Below are 21302 nucleotides of genomic sequence, written 5' to 3'. Positions count from 1 at the left end.
CATTGTACATGGTATGTGATACTTTATATGTATATCTGAGTTTGATTTGTCCTTGCCATTCTCAGGGCACAGGCCGTAGAAGTCTGCCCTTAAATTGTATTTTTGTTTTGTGTGATATTTATAACTTCTGCTATACGTTTGCTTAATGTGATGTCTTTTAATCTTGTACTATCTGTTTCAGAACTCTGATTATATACTTATATTTTGTTATTGCCAAGAATTTCAGATTGTGCGAAATAGAATTTTTTTAATAAAATAGGGACTGGCATTGAATATCTGGGAATATTTGAAATGCCATGGCTAGAGTTTAAAAGAAACACAGACCCTGGAGTTTAAGTGCAGTGTTTATTATTATTATTATTTGTTACATTTGTATCCCACATTTTCCCACCTTTTTGCAGGCTCAATGTGGCTTACATATAACCGTTAACGGTGTTAGCCGATTACGGTCTGAACAAATACATAGTATGAATGAATGCAAAGTGATATTGTGGTAGAATGAGGTACATGTATAGTAGGTACAATTGGGGGGAACTTAGGGAGGGAAAAGGGGAAGAAGAGTCTGGTAATGTCTGTTACGGTCTTTGGTTACATTGTATTGCAAGTGTCCAGGTATTTTTATGTTAAGTCGGTGGGGTATGCTCTTCTGAACAGGTCTGTCTTTAGTGCTTTCTGAAAAATGGTTGGGCGTAGTTTTTACTGCTTTTGGTAATGTGTTCCATAGTTGTGTTCTTAGGTAGGAAAAGCTGGATGCATAGGTGGATTTATATTTGAGTCCTTTGCTGCTTGGGTAGTGGAGGTTTAGGTATGATCGTGCAGATTTTGTGGTGTTTCTGGTTGGCAGGTCGATAAGGTCTGTCATGTATCCCGGTGCCTTAGATAACTTTATGGACAGTTGTGCAGATTTTGAAAGTGATACGTTCTTTGATTGGTAGCCAATGCAATTTTTCTCGGAGTGGTTTGGCGCTGTCAAAACGTGCTTTTCCAAATACAAGCCTGGCTGCTGTGTTTTGGGCAGTCTGGAGTTTCTTTATGATTTGATCCTTGCATCCTGCATAGATTCCATTACAGTAATCTGCGTGGCTTAATACCATTGACTGTACCATGTTATGAAATATTTCCCTCGGGAAGAATGGTTTCACACGTTTGAGTTTCCACATTGAGAAAAACATTTTCTTTAAGGTGGAATTCGCTTGGATCTCTAGTGGTAGGTTACGGTCAATTGTTACTCCGAGAATTTTTAGACTGTCTGAGATAGGGAGGATGTATCCTGGGGTGTTAATGTTTGTGGGTTTGTATGTATTGTATTGGAATGAGATGATGAGACAGTGTGTTTTTTCAGTGTTGAGTTTTAGTTGGAATGCATTTGCCTATGAGTTCATGATGTTTAAGCTTAGCTTGATTTCGTTGGTGATTTCTGCCAGATCATGTTTGAAGGGGATGTATAATGTGACATCATCAGCGTAGGTAAATGGGTTAAGGCCTTGGGTGGATAAGGTCTTGGCTAGTGGAGTCATGAGGTTGAAAAGGATCGGTGATAGAAGTGATCCTTGCGGTACTCCGCAGCCTGGTTTCGATGGTGACGATATGTTTGTTTTTTATTTCACTTGATACATTCTTGTGGTTAGGAAACCCTTAATCCAATTGAGAGTGCCACCACTGATTCCGAAGTATTCTAGGAGTCTTAGCAATATGTTATGGTTAACCATGTCGAACGCAGTTGACATGTCAAATTGAAGGAGGAGAATGCTCTTGCCTATTGCTATTTCCTGCTTGAATTTGTTTAGGAGAGTGAGTAGTACTGTTTCGGTGCTGTGTAGGGGTCGAAATCCTGATTGTGACTCATGTAGTATAATGAATTTGTGTATGTAGTCATTGAGTTGTTTGGTCACCAGTCCTTCTATTAGTTTGACTACTAATGGGATAGATGCTACTGGGCGGTAGTTGGTAATGTCGTTTGTTTTTTTTCTTGGTGTCTTTTGGTATTGGGGTGAGCAGGATGTTGCCTTTTTCTTTAGGGTAGATACCCTGTTGAAACATGAAGTTTAAGTGGGATGTAAGACCTATTATGAAGCGGTGGGGGGCAGATCGTATTAGGTAGCTGGGGCAGGTATCCAGTTGTCAATGGCTGTTGAATTATTTTTTTATCGCTTGGGTAATTGTGTCGGTGCTGAGGAGGGCAAAATTGGACCATATTCGGTCAGCAGGTATTCACCAGGGGTTGGGTCTAGACCATTAATGAAGTTTTCTATGTCCATGTTTTTCTGAGGTAGGGTTTTGTGTAGGTTTACGATTTTTTCATTGAAATATTTAGCAAGGTTGTCTGCAGATGGAATGTCAGTGTTGGTTGTGGTGACCGGCGTTGTGTCTAGTAGTTTGTTCACGAAATGGTATAGTTTCTTCGTGTTTTTGTAGTCCGGCCCAATTTTAGTTTTGTAGTACGACCTTTTGTTCTGTCTTATTGCGTATTTGTATTTCCTTTGTAGTTGTTTCCATGCGTTGAGTGTGTGCTCGTCTTTTGGTTTTTTTCCATGCGCGTTCCAGTTTCCTAGATTGTGTTTTTAGTTTTTTCAGTTCTTCGTTGAACCACGGTGTTGAGTTATGTCTACATGAAGTTCTTATTTGTAAGGGTGCTATTTCGTCTAGTGTGTGTCTGCATCTTTTGTCCCATTCTGAGAGGTAATATATGGATTCCTTTTGTGCTGTCCAGTCTTTGTTGTATATCTTTTGCCAGAAAGTAACTGGGTCTATTTGGCCTCTCGTGGTATAAGTTGTGTGTTCTTGTGTGTGGAGAGAGCCCCTTTTTTGCCATTTTAGGGATAGGTTTAGCTTGTAATAGTCAGTCCATGGTGTTTCTGTCCATCTAGTTTGTGTTATGGTTAGGTTCTGATCATTGGACAGTTTGTATGAGATGAGGTCGAGTGTGTGACCCTTCGCGTGGGTTGTTTGCATGTGTGGCCATGTAAGGTTACATAGATGAAGGAAGTCCTTGCAATATCGTGCATTGGTAGAGTTTGGGTCTTCAAGGTGAAGGTTAATGTCTCCTAATACTAGTGTATTGGAGTTAGATACACACATATACAGTATTTGAAACAAAGTCTATGAAGTCCGCCTGGCTTTCGTTCCAGTTACATGGTGGTCTGTAGAATAGGACGCAATTTAGGTGGTCAAGCAGGGTTTTATGCTAGATTCTGGTTGAGGCTATTTCGAGGTGGGTTGTTATAGATTCTGCAGTGGTTTCAATCATGAGGTGAGATCGGTAGATGAGTGCGATGCCCCCTCCTCTTTTTTTTTTTTCTGGTTCAGTGAGTGATTTTGAGGCATATTTTCAAAGCACTTAGCCTCCCAAAGTTCCATAGAAACCTATGGAACTTAGCCTCCCAAAGTGCTTTGAAAATATGCCTCTTTGTATCCTGGAGGACATAGGTTTAAGATGATAGGGTCCTTCTGATAATGGATCCATGTTTCAGAGAAGAAGAGTAGATAAAGTTTCGCTGACGTGATCCAGTCTGTTATTCTTGTTGTTTTGTTTACTACAGATCTGGCGTTGACGTAGCCTATTTGAAGTTTTTGGTATGGTTTTTCTACGTTCGGTGTTATGTGTTAGTTGTCGTTTCTTAGTTTGTGTGGATTTTTTATGATCTATCTTTTCATTTTGTTGAGGTTATACACTTGTTGGTTCTTCTCCTTTATTTTGGTTTATGTCGGTTTGGTGTGATGTGGTGTGTCTGATCCTTGTTCGGTTGTTGATTAGTATGGGTATATTGTTGATTTCTGCGAGTGGGATGGTCATTGTTAGGTGGATCAGGGATAAGGAGTAGATTGCAAGGAGCAGTTTGGTGGTGGTCATTATGGTATCATATCAGTAAAATTTTAGAAGAAGATTGTTGCTGTATTCAATGTTAAAGATTATTCTCATGGAACCTTGTATTTACGTAACAGTCTTGTCCTTCTTAAAAGTTGCGAGGTCTCCATCGTGCGCCTGACGAATCTTGAAGGGGTTTAATAGACTGGAGTGGAAGTGAACCTAACTAGTCCGTTGTAAACAAGGAAGCCATATGGTTTAATCTCTGTTTACAGTGCCCCGTGCAGCCATCATTGGCGAGTTGCGAGGTCTCCATCGTGCGCCTGACGAATCTTGAAGGGGTTTAATAGACTGGAGTGGAAGTGAACCTAACTAGTCCATTGTAAGCAAGGAAGTCATATGGTTAATCTCTGTTTCCAGTGCCCCGTGCAGCCATCATTGGCATTCACTCAAAGCACAGCAGTAAACCTGTAAGCTTGCGAGTATTGAAGGAGGTATAGTAGATTGTCGTGGAAGTGAGCCTAGTTAGACCATTATAAGTAAGGAAGCTATTTTATTAGTTTCTGTTTCCACTGTCCCATGCAGCCGTCATTGGTGTTCCCTCAAAACATAGCAAGTGAGCCTATGCATGCTGCATCAACGTTGTCGTTCTTTATTGTTTGACCATCTGTAAGTCTAACACTTTTAAATGGCAGTGCCTGGCACACAGTGTGCTCATGGGGTCTCCCCACGTCCTTTACCTGGCTGATCGGCACTCTGACTGGGCGGGCAAGCTGGGGCTGAAGGCGGAGGAGCAGACCATCTTTGCCCCGATAGCCGGCCGTTGTTCGTTCTGTGGTCCCGGATGGGCGACCGAATTGGGGAGACAGGTCGCCTCCGCTCCGTCGCCTCCCGCCGCTCTTCAGCCGCTCTCGGCCACGGCTCTGGTGGATGGAGTTGTCGAGTCTGGTGAGCAGGCTGCCTCCACGCCGCTATCGCCCGCTGTTCGTCGGTTGCTTTCCACCACAGTTCCTGGGGATGGAGCGGCTGATTCGGGAGGGCAGGCCGCCTCTGTTCAGCTGCTGTCCACTGCCTGTCAGCCACTCACTGCCGCGGTTCTGGTGGCTGGAATAGGGGTGGGATGATGGGCCAGGGCAGGCGCGGGGCAGACTGGGGCGTAATCGGCCACACACCCTCAGCTCTCTCGCTAGCACCCCACAGGGAGAGGTTCGTTTGCCTCTCCTCGCTTTTTGGGGTGGCAGCGGATCTCGTCAGACGTCTCAACTCAACTGGTTCGAGCCCTCCATGCTGCACTCACCATGCGTAGCCTGCACCCGGGCACGGGTGTTTACAAAGAAGCACTAGCATTTTTAGTGGTCACCAACCATGTAGATGCCTATAATATTCCTATGGGCGTCTACATGGTTAGCGCACACTAAAAACGCTAACGTGCCTTTGTATATAGGGCTCTAAATATTGATTTGATTATTTTTGTGTATTTTAGTGGAAGCATATTGGTCTTTGGTGCTTGAGGGCCACAAACAAGCCTGGCTTTTAGGATAATTATTGGATTGGATCGCTATTGGATGAATGTTTATAACATGAAAATTATCCATATCTTATATTAAATTTAATCAAATATATTATTGTTGACATCCTACAAAGCAGACTTTTTGGCCATGTCTGCCTATTACAGAGTTTGAATGAAAGTCTTCACTATTATTTTTTTGTTGGATAAAAAACTGCTTATCTGAATCAAGTGTAAAACCTACTGCAAGTTAAATTCAAAGGTTTTCACTTTAGGTGTTTTGGCATGATACACTTGTTAACATGGGGCCTCTTTTGCAAAGCCGCGCTAGCAATTCCCGCACAGCAAATGAGAGGAAACCCATAGGAATTGAGGTTTTTTTTTACTAAAGATTAGCTCAAATTATGTGCAGCTGGGCCCATAGGAATAAAATGGGCCCTACTGCAGTTAATGGGTGGCACTTACATGTCTAGGTTTGTAAAATAAGACTGTCAGATATTGAAGTGGTGTCCTTACATATTTAAGTCATGAAATCAGCATCACACCATGGAAATTGTCAAGTTCATTCCATTCATTTTTCCAATGGGTATATTTGTAAAATGGCTGCTCCCATAGCATGCACACACAAATACATGTGCACGCCTGCATGCCCTTATAAATAATTTACACAAAGGCTCCACATTCAGCAGTGCTCTTTCTATAATACCACTGGAACAGTCTATATCCCAACCTGGATGTCTCAATTCTGATCTCAGTGTTGTATGTAAAATGGGCCGTCACATTTACTTGTTGGGTTATGTGAATGTGGAGGCAAATGCAGTTTCGTGTAACTTTTTTTTTTTTTTTTCCTCTGGCCAACAAATCTACTTTTTCTGCCTTAGGAAGAAACCTGAAGAGAAGATTGGGGAAGGCCCACTAATGTAAACCTCTCGTTGAAACTTATACGATGTTTCTTCTTTAGTGATGGCAGCATAATTTTTTATTTTTTTCTACATGAAACTTACTTTGTTTTCTTTTGTTTCATTTTAAAAAGGAAAAAATAAATAAAATGAGAAATTTTGTTTATTTCCCATTTACAAGTACTTATTTATGCTTCTGACTCAAGCCATCCTGACAGAACCACATAGAGCTCAGCTTGCTAGCATTTGGCTATTTTCCCATTGCTAGCTTGTTGTCCCCTGTTTTTCTGCTTTTTTTCTGGGGCTGATTGGTGTTCATATTATGTAAGTCTAAATGCTCCCTTTAGTACGATCAAAAATGGCAAGAATTGCCCATTTACTTACTGCCCCAAAGAGTAAACGTTTTCAGGCAGTTGTGTCCAGGGTATATAAGAAAGGTTTTTAAGTATCATGTTACTTTACAGATGAAAGAAGCAACACAAAATTATGTTTAGCTTTCCTTGATGCCTCTGAGAGTATATAGAAAGAAGTTTGAGGATAGTTTCCAAGGACTGTATATACCTAGGTAACTAAGCAGAGTGCTCTAAACGTTTCCCTCAACTTACCGCAGAATTCTATAAAGGTTACCCAAATTTGGGCATGGATTACAGACCTACAGGTAAACTAATTAGGTGCTGACAATCAATAATTGGTGTTAAGAAGCACTTAATTGGCAATAATAAGGAGTTTTCCACGGATCTGCTGTACACCCTATTTTATAACATGCATGCCTAAATTTCATAGCGTGTAACTCCAAAGGGACGTGGCCATGGGAGAGGTGTGGACGGGTCAGGACTGTTCCCAGAATTTAAGTACATTGTTATAGAATACCTGCATTTGCATGCCTAACTGCCATAACTTGGGCTCCAGGCGCCAGGCTTTACAGCAGCCTTTGGCAGGTGTGTTGGCACCCAAAGATAGGAGCATAAGACTAGATTCTGTATACCATGCCAAAAAAGTCAGCACCGACATAAAGCGTATTCTATAAAGTACGCCTTAATGTAGGCATATTTTATAGAATAAACTTAAATTTCCATGTGTTTTATAGAATACGCCAAGCGCCAGTCCATGCGACTAAATTTAGTTGCAACCAATTACACCAAGTAAAACCTGGTGTAAATCCCAGTGCCTAAATTAGACACAGAGTGGGTGTATTCTAGAGCAATGTGCATAGATTTTAGATACGCCTACGACCCGCCCATTCCACACCCACAACCGTGCCCCCTTTTCAACTATGTGACTTAGAATTTATGTGTACCATATTACAGAATACGCTTAGCAAGTAGTTCATGTAAATTCTAATCAGTGCCAATTAGTGCTGATTAGCTTATTAACTAATTAGCTTCTGCACATTGTTACGGAATATGCTTCTATTTCCGCATGGAAATCTCAGCACAATATATAGAATCTAGGAGATATTTATTATTTGCTACATTTATATCCCACATTTTCCCACCTATTTGTAGGCTCAATGTGACTTAATAGTACTGGAGAGGCGTTACAGACTCCGGTGTAAACAAATTCCCACAGTAGGGAATCGTACAACGGAAGAGTTGTGTTATGTCCTTTACGTTCTTTAGTTTTTTTGTGTTGCAGAGATCAGGCATTTATGTTGGATCGGTAGGGTATGCCTTTTTAAACAGGTTAGTTTTTAGTGTTTTCCGGAAGTTTAGATGGTCGTTCATAGTTTTCAAGGTTTTTGGTAATGCGTTCCACAGTTATGTGCTTATGTAGGAAAAACTGGGCACGTAAGTTGATTTGTATTTGAGTCCTTTGCAGCTTGGGTAGTGCAGATTTAGGTACAGATGTGTTTCTAGTTGGTAGGTCGATCAAGTCTGTCATGTATCCCAGAGCTTCACTGTAGATAATTTTGTGAACCAGAGTGCAGATTTTGAAAGCAATGCGTTCTTTGATTGGGAGCCAGTGTAGTTTTCGTGAAGGGGTTTTGCACTTTCAAATCGTGTTTTTCCGAAGATAAGCCTAGCTGCCGTGTTTTGAGCGGTCTGAAGTTTCTTTAAGGTTTGTTCTTTGCATCCCGCATAAATTCCATTGCAGTAGTCTACATGGCTTAGTACCATTGATTGTATCAGGTTGCGAAATGTTTGGCATGATAATACACACTAAGCTACTATTCTGTAGAAGGCGCTCTCTGCAGAGCATCCTTTACAGAACACCAGTTTAGCGCAGATAATCCTGGTGCCTAACTTTGAGCATCATTTATTGAATTCCCCCCCCCTTACCCCTTGATTCTATATAGTGCGCCTAGTATTCCGCACTGAAATCCAAGCATATTCTGTAACGCACTGCGCCTAAATTCTAATGCACACAGGTAAAAAGGGGTGTGGTTATGGGCAGCGAAATGGTCGTGGAAGTGAGCATTCTAAAATTTATGCACAGAATATGGCCCTCTGTGCACTAGGATTTACGCCACGTTTTTGTTGGTGTAAATGGAGGCACATAGTTTTAGGTGGTAGGATAGCAATAAAGTGTATTCTATATATAGCGCCTAAATCTAGGCTCCTCTTATAGAATTCGCTTAGGCGGAAATGTTTTCCATGCAGTTTTTTAGGCATTTTCCATGCAGTTTTTTGGGCGCCATATATAGAATCTGGCCCTTAGTGGCTAAAAATATGAACACACGTACTTTGTACCTGTAAACTTTGGTGGCCCAGATATTTTAGAGGAAAATGTGTATCAATGAAATCATTCCATTTATTCTGAAACTCTGACTGCAAGATTGCAGAGATATCACCTGTAATTCTGAAGGACCAAAAACTGATCAGGTTTTCAAGATATCCTGAATGAATATGTATGATACATGTTTGCATATGTGGCTTCCATTGTACGCAAATTTCTCTCATATATATCCATTTAAGGATGTTCTGAAAACCAGACTGGTTTGCAACCCTCTAGGTTTGCAGTATGGTACCCTGATTTAAAGCAACAATGCCTCCTACTCACTTAATTTTGCTCCAATTTAAATTAATGGGGAAGACAATTTTAAAAGCCATATACCAAGGCCAATAGCATTTTACAGGGGGTAAATATGGCCTGTCTGAAAATTACTCAGCACAACACAGAGATCCCCAGGCTTGCTATGACCAGAAGAGAACACAGCTTAGATTTTGGGGTCCCTTCCCAAGTTTTTCCCCCTGAGCCCCAGGATTTCCTTACACCAGCCCTAGTTAGTAGAGGAAGACATGCAGAGATTTTGATTTTAACCTCTACACATACTAGGTATCAGTCATTTTCTCCCCACATAAATTTCAGATGAAAAAATCTGTGAGGACCTTGTAGGCAATTTTCAAAGGGAAACCACTTCACTTTGTAAATATGCAGACTTAAAAAAAAATTGCCTCCATAATAGTAACATAGTAACATAGTAGATGACGGCAGAAAAAGACCTGCACGATCCATCTAGTCTGCCCAACAAGATAAACTCATATGTTCTACTTCTTGTGTATACCTTACCTTGATTTGTAGCTGCCATTTTCAGGACACAGACCGTAGAAGTCTTGCCCAGAACTAGCCCCAGATACTATCACTCCAAGATCCCTCTCCCCGTCCGTAACTATCAGAATCAATATGATTTGGTTGGACAGCCGGTCTCTGAAAGCCTTTAGAGTGTTCCAGATTGCTCACAATTCCAGGAGATTGATCTGAAGACCTTTTTCCTGAAAGGACCAGGCTCCTTGAGTGCGAAGCCCATCTACATGAGCTCCCCACCCCAGGAGAGATGCATCCGTCGTCAGCATTTTTTGTGGATGAGGAATTCGGAATGGCCATCCCAAGGTCAAATTGGATCGAATCGTCCACCACTGCACAGAATTTCGAGTCGGTGGACAGTTGAATTACATCTCTAGACCCCCGTAGCTTGGTACCACTGGGAAGCTAGGGTCCATTGAGCTGATCTCATCTGTTGGCGTGCCATGGGAGTCACATGAACTGTGGAGGCCATGTGCCCCAGAAGCCTCAACATCTGCCGAGCTGTGACCTGATGAGACGCTCAAGCTATGGACACCAGGGACAGGATGTTGTCTGCCCCTGCCTCAGGAAGATAAGCTCGAACTGCTTTTGTGTTCAACAGGGCTCCAATGAATTCCAACTTTTGGACTGGAGTGAGATGGGACGGGGTAATTGATCATGAACCTAAGTAGTTCTAGCACCTGAATAGACATTCGCATGGACAGCTGAGCGCCTGCCTTCAAGGTGCTCTTCACCAGCCAATCGTCAAGATAAGAGAACACATGCACTCCTAGTCTGCGTATCGACGCTGCGACTACCGCTAGGCACTTTGTGAATACTCAAGGCGCAGATGCCAGACCAAAATGCAGCACACAGTACTGAAAGTGCTGAGTTCCCATCCGAAATCGAAGATACTTCCTGTGAGCTGGAAGTATCAAAATGTGTGTGTAAGCATCCTTTAAGTCCAGAGAGCATAGCCAATCGTTCTCTTGAATCATGGGAAGAAGGGTACCCAGGGAAACCATCCTGAACTTTTCTCGAACCAGAAATTTGTTCAGGCCCCTTAGGTCTAGGATTATCATATCATTCTAATAGAGGTAGACGTTAAGATGAATTAAGGGAGTAGCATGGGAACTTTGCCATTTAATGCAGAACTGGCGAGAGAATTTAGCCTCTCAAACCCCGGATCGCTATTCCAGACCATTGACCTGCTTCCAAGCTCAACTGCATATGTGCTTGAACTGACATATGAGAGGAGATTGGCCGTGAATGTGAAACTGAACTAAGATCTGTTTTGTGGCCCAGGGCCATAACTAGTGCACGGGTGAGACCTGGGTTACACCAGCTTAGACCTGGTGTTATTTTCCTTCTCAGAAGCATTGAGCTGCTAATCTGTATCTTGATGCTTCAGGGACCATCTTAAAAGGGGCCAGTAGTTTTCTAATTGTCACAGTCACATCCACCCTCGATTCTCTGTCCAGCAAAAGACATCCCACCCTCCGCAATCACAGTCCCTCCAATAGACACTCCATGACCTCTTTTCTATCCATGGAGAGATCCCTGCCCCACTCTGAGGACAGCTCCCTAGTTCTCTCAAGAGATCCCTTCCTCTTTGGACCTGGTGTCCAACAGTAGGAGTCAAGAGCAATCCCCAGTTGCGCCAGTCCAATAGTATTCAAGTAACAAAATGGTGCCAATTGATCCCTAGTGGTACTCTTGTGGTATTACCACTAGAGGTCAAGCTTCCACTTTTTAAAATTGGTGAGTGAGTTTCTGGGGTAAAAGAGGGTTGTAAAGTTGACACTTGTCATAAGAAATGCATGGGGAGCTGGATTAAAGCTATCTAGAATGTTAGCCTTTATTTCTACAATAAAAAATATAATAATAAAAATCTGAGAAAAAGGATGTTGGCTCCCAGAAGTTAGTAAAAAATGTATAAAGTTAGTGGTTAAACAAGCTGTGGTATATCTGTGAGATGGAGAGACTTTGGTCCGCACGTCATAAAACTTTGTCCAAGTGGGAAGCTATTTGGGATCCTTTTGTGTCACACTGTTCATGATGAGTCATGGGATGAGAGGGGGATGAGTGAAGGGAGGGGGGGTTAAATGGGGGGAAACCTTGTTATAAATAATAGGAGAATTTGTTATCTAACCTCTGTGCTGGGAGAGCTTTTACAGTATGTTATATGGAATTAGTGCTGTTTGCAACACAAATTTGTCTGTAGAGGAATGCAACCTTCTTTTGTATTTTGCTGCATTCAGTTTGTATTTGAATTGTCTTTCTCAAATTCAATAAACTCTTATACAAATTTTTTTTTTAAATGTATAAAGTTAGTCCCATGAAAAGGTATCACCTTATCCTGCTTATAATCGAAATAGAAAAACGCCTATATTGTGACCCAAATCGGGAGATAGACGTTTATCTCACAAAAACGAATAAAGCGGTATAATCGAAAGCCGAATTTGGACGTTTTCAACTGCACTCCGTCGCGGATGCGGACAAAGTTTATGGGGGCGTGTCGAAGGCATGGTGAAGGTGAAACTGGGGCGTGGTTATCGACCGATCAGAGATGGGTGCCTTTCGCCGATAATGGAAAAAAATATGCGTTTTTAGCGAGAATTTAGGGCACTTTTCCTGGACCCTGTTTTTCCACGAATAAGGCCCCAAAAAGTGCCCTAAATGACCAGATGACCACTGGAGGGAATCGGGGATGACCTCCCCTGACTCCCCCAGTGGTCACAAACCCCCTCCCACCACAAAATATGCCGTTTCACAACTTTTTATTTTCACCCTCAAATGTCATACCCACCTCCCTGGCAGCAGTATGCAGGTCACTGGAGCAGTTATTAGGGGGTGCAGTGGACTTCAGGCAGGTTGATCCAGGCCCATCCCCAGGGGACCTGTTACACTTGTGCTGGTAAATGGGAGCCCTCCAAACCGCCCCCCAAGCCCACTGTACCCACATGTAGGTGCCCCCCTTCACCCCTTAGGGCTATAGTAATGGTGTAGACTTGTGGGCAGTGGGTTTTGAGGGGAATTTGGGGGGGCTCAACACCCAAGGGAAGGGTGCTATGCACCTGGGAGCTGTTTTACCTTGTTTTGTTTTTTTTTTTTTGTAAAAGTGCCCCCTAGGGTGCCCGGTGGGTGTCCTGGCATGTGAGGGGGACCAGTGCACTACGAATCCTGGCCCCTCCCACGAATAAATGTCTTGGAGTTATTCGTTTTTGAGCTGGGCGCTTTCGGTTTCCATTATCGCTGAAAAACAAAAACGCCCAGCTCAAAAAAAGATAAACGTCCATGTTTTTCGAAAATACGCTTCGGTCCGCCCCTTCACGGACCCGTTCTCGGAGATAAACGCCCATGGAGATAGACGTTTCCGTTCGATTATGCCCCTTCACATTATCTTTGTTTTAATTTTATTCATTAACTTTTATTTCTATACTTTCAAGTAGATTAATATTTGTGCATACACCTCACATTTTACTGGTTTATTCCAATGTTTTACAGAATTAGTAGAATACTCAGGAATATTTTTGTTTGCAATGCATCTTCACATTTTTCAGCTTTTAGCCTATACATCCTTCACTGTGAGTTGTGAGTTCTTGGTGGCTAAACAATAAAGATGAGGAGAGAGGTACTTATTATTATTATTATTATTATTTAACACATGATATACCACTCGAGCCTTCATATGGGAATCCAGCAGTTCACACACAAATATCTGTACAGGTACTTTTTGTCCCAAATGGGCTCACAATGGGGCAGTGGAGGGTTAAGTGACTTGCCAAAGGTCACAAAGAGCTGTGGTGGGAATCAAACTCAGTTCCTCAGGGTCTCAGCCCATTACACACCATTAGGCTACTCCTCCATTCCAGGGGCAATGGAGGGTTAAGTAACTTACCCAGGGTCACATGGAGCTGCAGGGGGAATCAAACCCAGTTCCCCAGGATCTCAACCCACCACACTTAACCACTAGGAAGAACAAGAGAGTATATTATTGCATGGCATCTAAAGAGTACATTTTACCCAGATTCTATAAAGGTTGCTCAATTTGGGCATGATTCTGAGATGCGTGTACAATGTAATTGGTTAATGCGCCAATTAATGGCAATAATTGAGCGCTTACAATTATTGACGTTAATTGGCACCTATTAGGATTTGCGTGCACAACTGCCTAAGTGCAATTCTATAAAGCATCTCACGCACAACCCAAAAGGGGGCATGGGTGATCCCAAAAGTTATATGCAGTGTTACAAATTGGGGGGCTGTGCAGTGCCGTAGCAAGGGCGGCTGACACCCGGGGCGGGTTGCCGCTGCACACGGCACCCCCCCCCCACTCGGCGCGCACACCCCCCAAGCGCATTCTTACCACTAGCGGAGGCGGGCGGGAGGGCCAGTCCACCCCAAGTGCACGTCACCTGGAGCTGCATCGGCTTCACCGGCTCCCTGCTCCCCCCGCCCCGGAACAGGAAGTAACCTGTCCCGGGACAGAGGGAGCAGGGACCCAGCAGAGCCGACACCCCCCCAGTGGCATGCACCCGGGGCGGACCGCCCCACCGCCCCCCATTCCAACGCCACTGGGGCTGTGCACCCAACTTCTGTGACAGGGTTTTCACCTGGTTTCAGGGGGCGTACGTCCTGGCACCTTATTTTAGTTGCAGGAATCGGCCCTATGTGCTGTTCTATAAAGGGTGACCTGGTGCTCAAATTTCGGCACCATTTACTGAATCTAGCATTTATGACTCCCGGACTTGCATGCGTTATGCTAAAGTAGTCCAAATATGCATACGTGTGTCTTATTGTTACTGTGAGGTATTGTGTGGGCAGTGGTGGACATAGTCAGATGCAGCCATTCCAGGAAACATTTCAGTTAAGTCTATTATGACTGGTAAACTGAAAAACAAATTCAGCTTCTTAAGCAGCAAAATACACAGGAACAGAAATACATTTCCTGCTAATTAAAAACAAACAAACCAGAATACAAATATACCCTCCCTGTTTACAAAGCTGCATGGCAATGCTGACACAGCCCATTCATAGTGAATGGGATGTGTCGGCATTAGCGCACTGGCAGCCATTAGCGCAGCTTTGTAAACAGGGGGGAATAAATTTTTGTAAGCATTAAATAGAAACTCAAAGGGCAAGACAAAAACATTGACTAGTATCCTCCAGTTGTCAGAAGCATAGCATCTACAGCTTTCAAAAGTCTGATATCCTCTGAGTCATAGCCTGCAGTTTAGTGGTTTTGAGGCTTCAGTATCATCTTTATGCTGATGACACCCAGCTATACCTCTCCACACCTGACATCACCGTGGAGACCCAGGCCAAGGTATCGGCCTGTTTATCCGACATTGCGGCATGGTTGTCCAACCGCCACCTGAAGCTGAACATGTCCAAGACCGAGCTCCTCGTCTTTCCTCCTAAACCCACTTCTCCTCTTCCTCCACTCTCTATCTCTGTTGATAACACCCTTATCCTCCCTGTCCCATCTGCCCGCAACCTCGGAGTCATTTTCGACTCCTCCCTCTCCTTCTCTGCGCATATCCAACAGACTGCCAAGACCTGTCGCTTCTTCCTCTTCAACATCAGCAAAATTCGCCCTTTCCTCTCTGAGCACACCACCAGAACTCTCGTCCACGCTCTCATTACCTCTCGCCTTGATTACTGCAACTTACTCCTCACCGGCCTCCCACTCAGCCATCTATCCCCCCTTCATTCAGTTCAGAACGCTGCTGCACGTCTTATATTCCGCCAAAACCGATATACTCATATCACCCCTCTCCTCAAATCACTTCACTGGCTTCCGATCAGTTATCGCATACAATTCAAGCTCCTCCTCCTTACCTACAAATGCACTCAGTCTGCGGCTCCTCACTACCTCTCCACCCTCATCTCCCCCTATGTTCCCGCCCGTAACCTCCGCTCACAGGACAAGGCCCTTCTCTCAGTACCCTTCTCCACCACTGCCAACTCCAGACTCCGCCCATTCTGCCTTGCCTCACCCCATGCCTGGAACAATCTTCCTTTACCCATACGCCATGCCCCCTCCCTACCCATCTTCAAATCTCTGCTTAAAACTCACCTCTTCAATGCTGCCTTCGGCGCCTAACCACTCGAGATATATAAAATACCCCAATCTATCCACCCTATCAGACTAACTGTTCACTCGTCCTCTAGATTGTTCACTTGTCTTTAGATTGTTTTCTTGTCTTTTAGATTGTAAGCTCTTTGAGCAGGGACTGTCCTTCTATGTTTAAATTGTACAGCGCTGCGTAACCCTAGTAGCGCTTTAGAAATGCTAGTTAGTAGTAGTAGTAACCCAACTTCCACTGCAAATCGTACTAAATAATTTAAACATTGCCCACTGACACCAAGGCAGAATTGGTGAAGAGGGGATTCACTGCTCAGTGCTAAGTACAGGGGAGTGAAGTGATCGCTAGAATTAGTTTAGATGTGTTATCTCCCCTTTTACAAAGCTGCGTGGCAGTGCCGACACAGCCCATTCACTGTGAATGGCTGTGTTGGCATTACCACACCGGCAGCCACTAGTGCGGTTTTGTAAAAAAAAAAGGGGGGGGGTTAGTGAGTGTGGTGTATAAATGGTGCGGATAACTAGTTAAAGGGGTGGGGGGAGGGGAAAATTGCATATTCTCTTCAGAGGCAGACGTGCTGTCAATATTTTCTGATTAAAGGCACAATATGAAACAGGATACCATTCTTAAAATGTTGTGCTTTACAGGAGAAGTTGATACTACTACTACTACTTAACATTTCTAGAGCGCTACTAGGGTTACGCAGCGCTGTACAGTTTAACAAGAAGGACAGTCCCTGCTCAAAGGAGCTTACAATCTAAAGGACGAAATGTCAAGTTATTCCATGTTATATGTTTGCATTTGTTGGTAGTGTGATACTTGAGGAGTTGATGTGCTAAAAAAAAGTACTTTGAAAAGAAAACAATAATTTAAACTCAGTCTGTTGGTAAATAAGCAGCCAGTGCAGAACCTTTAAGTACTAGCTTCATATGATCAGAACAGTAATAGCCAGACATGAATTTTTGGGAGGACAGCAATGACATGGGAAAGCACTAGGTGCCCCCTTTCCTCTGCCTCTCCTTGCTTTCGCTTTCCTCTTCCCTGCCTTCCCTGCCCCTCACTGTAGGCCTTCTCTATCGTTGCCCCATCCATGTGGAATACTCTATCCGAGTACCTGAGATCATATGAAGATATTCAACAATTCAAGCGGCTGCTAAAAATGCATCTGTTTGTGAAAGCCTTTTTGGTTACATGAAGACTTATCTGATTGACCCTTCTTTCTCTGTTTTTTTTTTTCTTCTCTTGGTTAGGACCAGCCTAGTGATCATGTTTTAGCTTAACATGCTTAGCGATTGTTATGTGTTCAAGACTATGTATGTGAATATTGTTGCCCACCTTGGATAAAGGTGGGCTATAAATGTAGTAAATAAATAAATTGAAATCTTACAGGCTCATTTTCGAAAGAGAAGGACTCCCATCTTTCGACACAAATCGGAAGATGGGCGTCCTCACAGTGTCGTCCAAATCGGTATAATTGAAAGCCGATTTTGGACATCCCCAACTGCTTTCCGTTGCAGGGACAGCCAAAGTTCAAGGGGGTGTGTCGGAGGCATAGCGAAGGCAGGACTTGGGTGTGCCTAACACATGGACGTCCTCGACCCATAATGGAAAAAAAAGGGCATCCCTGATGAGCACTTGGACGACTTTACCTGGTCCTGTTTTTCTTACGACCAAGCCACAAAACGGTGCCCGAACTGACCAGATGACCACTGGAGGGAATGGGGGATGACCTCCTCTTATGCCCCCAGTGGTCACTAACCCCCTCCCACCCTCAAAACTAATCTTTAAAAATATTTTTGTCAGCCTCTATGCCAGCCTCAAATGTAATACTCAGGTCCATGACAGCAGTATGCAGGTCCCTGGAGCAGTTTTAGTGGGTGCAGTGTACTTCAGGCAGACAGACCCAGGCCCATCCCTCCCCTTACCTGTTACACTTGTGGTGGTAAATGTGAGCCCTCCAGAACCCACCCAAAACCCACTGTACCCACATGTAGGTGCCCCCTTCACCCATAAGGGCTATGGTAGTGGTGTACAGTTGTGGGGAGTGGGTTTTGGGGGGCTCAGCACACAAGGTAAGGGAGCTATGTTCCTGGGAGCAATTTCTGAAGTCCACTGCAGTGCCCCCTAGGGTGCCTGGTTGGTGTCCTGGCATGTCAGGGGGACCAGTGCACTACAAATGCTGGCTCCTCCCAAGACCAAAGGGCTTGCATTTGGTCATTTCTGAGATGAGCGTCCTTGGTTTCCATTATTGCCGAAAATCAGAAACGACCAAGTCTAGGGACGACCATCTATAAGGACGACCTAAGGATTTGGGCGTCCCCGACCGTATTATTGAAATGAAAGATGGACGTCCATCTTGCTTCGATAATACGGGTTTCCCCGCCCCTCCATCTGGACGTTTTGTGAGGTCGTCCTCAGCAAAACTTGGGTGTCCCTTTTGATTATGCCCCTCTAAGTCTCCTTTAATTTGCTCAAGTCAGGGTATGTAATTTACCTCAAAACGTTTTGAGGGATTATTAGTAACTAGGAAAGAAGGCCCGTTTCTGAACCAATGAAACGGGCGCTAGCAAGGTAGTGGCTTCCTGCAATTAATGTTTAGAAAGGAATTGTTAGGAGAAATGTGTTGTGATGTGAAAGAATAATTTTATAATGGAGAAGCAGCAATGGGGAAGAAAGTGAAAGAAATTAATCAGCCCAGAGCCGTGCAACCAGATGAACAGGTACCAAAGCAGTGTTATAAGGTTCCGTTGTTCTTTTTGTTGGGGCTCCCTTTTTTTGTTCTTTCAATTTGGCGTGCGCACTGATGTGCCGATGCACTGGGAAATCCTGGCAAAAATGTAACCCAAAACCGATCAGATCGCAATGGCTAGAAAAGTGCAATGCGTACAAAGAACGTATTTTTGTAATTTGTTGTGGCCACTGATGTGCCGGTGCACTGGGAAATCCCGGGGAAAGTGTAACCGAAAGCCGCTCAGAACGCAATGCCTGAAAAACTGCAGTCCGTATTAAGAAGGTTTTGCAATCCGTAGTAAGAACCCGCAGTACATACCAACAGCAGCAACAAATATGGGCAACAGAAGTCCCCTTAATAAGTCCCTAATACCTTTGTCAAAGTTTTGCAAAGTTTGAACAGATAGGAACAGGTATAATGGGACCACACTACACCGTAACACATTGGAAAGAAAAAAAAGGTACAAATAAGTCCCTCATACCTTTGGTAAAGTTTGAACAGATAGCAACACATATAATTGGAGCACAGTGGAAAGAAAGAAAAATAAACGAATGTTGTTCTCTTTCCAGCGATGTTGTGACCCCTTCGCCTCTGACGCTCCTCCCTTCTTCTATTTGACTTCCCTGTGATAGGTCCCTCATTCGGTGTGACGCTCCTCCCTTTGATAGGTCAGGGTGGTGCAGCTGTGACGCTCCTCCGTTCTCTGATAGGTCAGGGCGGGGCAGAGATGTAGTGTGCTTAAAAGTGGTTACAGAGCTTCTAACATATGAACTGTTGAAGCCTCAGAGTCTGCTTCAGAACGTTGAGGGTGCTTTTTATGTGCAGATGGGGCGTGGCCTAGGGCGCAGATGGGCATGGCTGAGTGCGGGTCTATGACTGAGGGTGAGTAGTCCGAATAGCCTAGCCTACCAGGAGGACAGGAGTTCAGGGCTTCACTGCCGCAGATGGAGTGAGCTTCAGAACGTTCAAGGTGGGATTTATTTATAGAGACTAGTAAAAAAGGCCCGTTTCTGACACAAATGAAACGGGCGCTAGCAAGGTTTTCCTCGGAGTGTGTATGTTTGGGAGAGTGTATGTGAGAGTGACTGTTTGAGAGTCAGAGTGAAAGTGTGAGTGTGTGTGTGTGAGAGAGAGAGTGAGTCTGGGTGTGAGTGTGTTTGTGAGAGAGTGTGTGTGTGAGAATGTGAGTGTGTGCAAGTGTGTATGTTAGACACAGTGTGAGAGAGAGTGTGTGTGTGTGGGCGAGAGAGAGAGTGTGTGTGAGACACAGGTTCTCTGTGAGAGTGAGTGTATGAGACCAAGCAAGTGTATGAGTGACTGTGTGGCACATAGAGTGTGAATGTGATACAGTGTGAGACAGAGTGTGTGAGAGTGAGAGTCAGAAAGACATTGTATATGAGAGAGTGTGAGCCCTGCCCTCCCAATCCATGCCCATCTGTCACCTGTCCCCTCCATTCATCCCTATCCAGCAATTCCCCTCTCTCCCTGAGCCCTGCCCTGCAATCCATATCCATCCATGCCCATCTGTCCCCTCCATTCATCCCTATCCAGCAATTCCTCTCTCTCCCTGAGCCCTGCCCTCCCAATCCATGCCCATCCATGCTCCTCTGTCCCCTGCCCCCTCCATTCATCCCTTTCCAGCAATTCCCCTCTCTCCCTGAGCCCTGCCCTGCAATCCATATCCATCCATGCCCATCTGTCCCCTCCATTCATCCCTATCCAGCAATTCCCCTCTCTCCCTGAGCCCTGCCCTCCCAATCCATGCCCATCCATGCTCCTCTGTCCCCTGCCCCCTCCATTCATCCCTTTCCAGCAATTCCCCTCTCTCCCTGAGCCCTGCCCTTCCAATCCATGCCCATCCATTCTCCTCTGTCCCCTGCCGCCTCCATTCATCCTTTTCCAGCAAGTCCCCTCTCTCCCTTCCATGACCCCCCCTCGCATCCATGCTCCTCTCTCTCCCATATCCCAGCCTGGCCCGCCCTCTTCTCCCCCCCCTTCGCATCCATGCTCCCCCCCTTCGCATCCATGCTGTCGTTTCTCCCCTGCCCTCCCGCTCCCATTGTTCAACTTTACTGCCCATTCTCTTCTCTCTCCCCTATTTCTATTTTTTTTTTCTTCTTCTTTTTAAATTTACCTCCGTGGCGGTTCCGGCAGCGCAGCGTCAGGGAAGGAGGCGGCGCTCCCGACGTCTCCAGCCTTTCCTTCGCTGTGTTCCGCCTTTCTTCTGACGTCAAGGATGATGTCAGAAGAAGGCGGAACACAGCGAAGGGAAGGCTGGAGACGTCGGGAGCGCCGCCTCCTTCCCTGACGCTGTGCTGCCGGATTTGTTTGTTTTTGTTTCCGCCCTCGACGTCATGACGTTTGATGCGAGGGCGGGGCAGAGACGGCTGGGTGGCTTCACACCACGAACGCCACGAACCCTACAGCCAGGGAGTGACGTCAGATGGCTTCAGAACGTTGTCCTCATTAGAACGTTCACGGTGCGTTTTATTATATTAGATAAGTAGTGATACTTATGTATTTCAACTGATCCTTCACCCATTTGAAGGGAAAGTTCTCTGGCACTCTATTAAGTTCCCTGCTGTTAGATTTATATTAAGCACCTCTGTTTTCTCAATATTTATCTTAATATCAGACACCTTCTCAATCTCATGTAACTGTTTAAGCAGCACTGGTAGGGAAGAGGGACTCAAGCAAGGGATCTAATAGGAAATTTCATAACACTAGTAACAGCATGCCTACCAGCTGCCAATGTGAGATATCC

The 21302-nt window shown here is 44.5% G+C and overlaps 1 protein-coding gene across 1 annotated transcript in view; it reads left to right on the top strand.

Moving 5' to 3' along the window:
- LOC115477971 (inositol 1,4,5-trisphosphate receptor type 2-like) overlaps nucleotides 1–21302 on the top strand; it is a 62668-nt gene that overhangs the window by 5130 nt on the left and 36236 nt on the right. The gene's annotated exons all lie outside the window — the stretch shown is intronic.

The sequence above is a fragment of the Microcaecilia unicolor genome, chromosome 9 (genome assembly GCF_901765095.1).
Source record: "Microcaecilia unicolor chromosome 9, aMicUni1.1, whole genome shotgun sequence".
NCBI lineage: Eukaryota > Metazoa > Chordata > Amphibia > Gymnophiona > Siphonopidae > Microcaecilia > Microcaecilia unicolor.
Note: the sequence above shows the minus strand (reverse complement) of the source record. Positions and strands in the feature narration are given on the sequence as shown.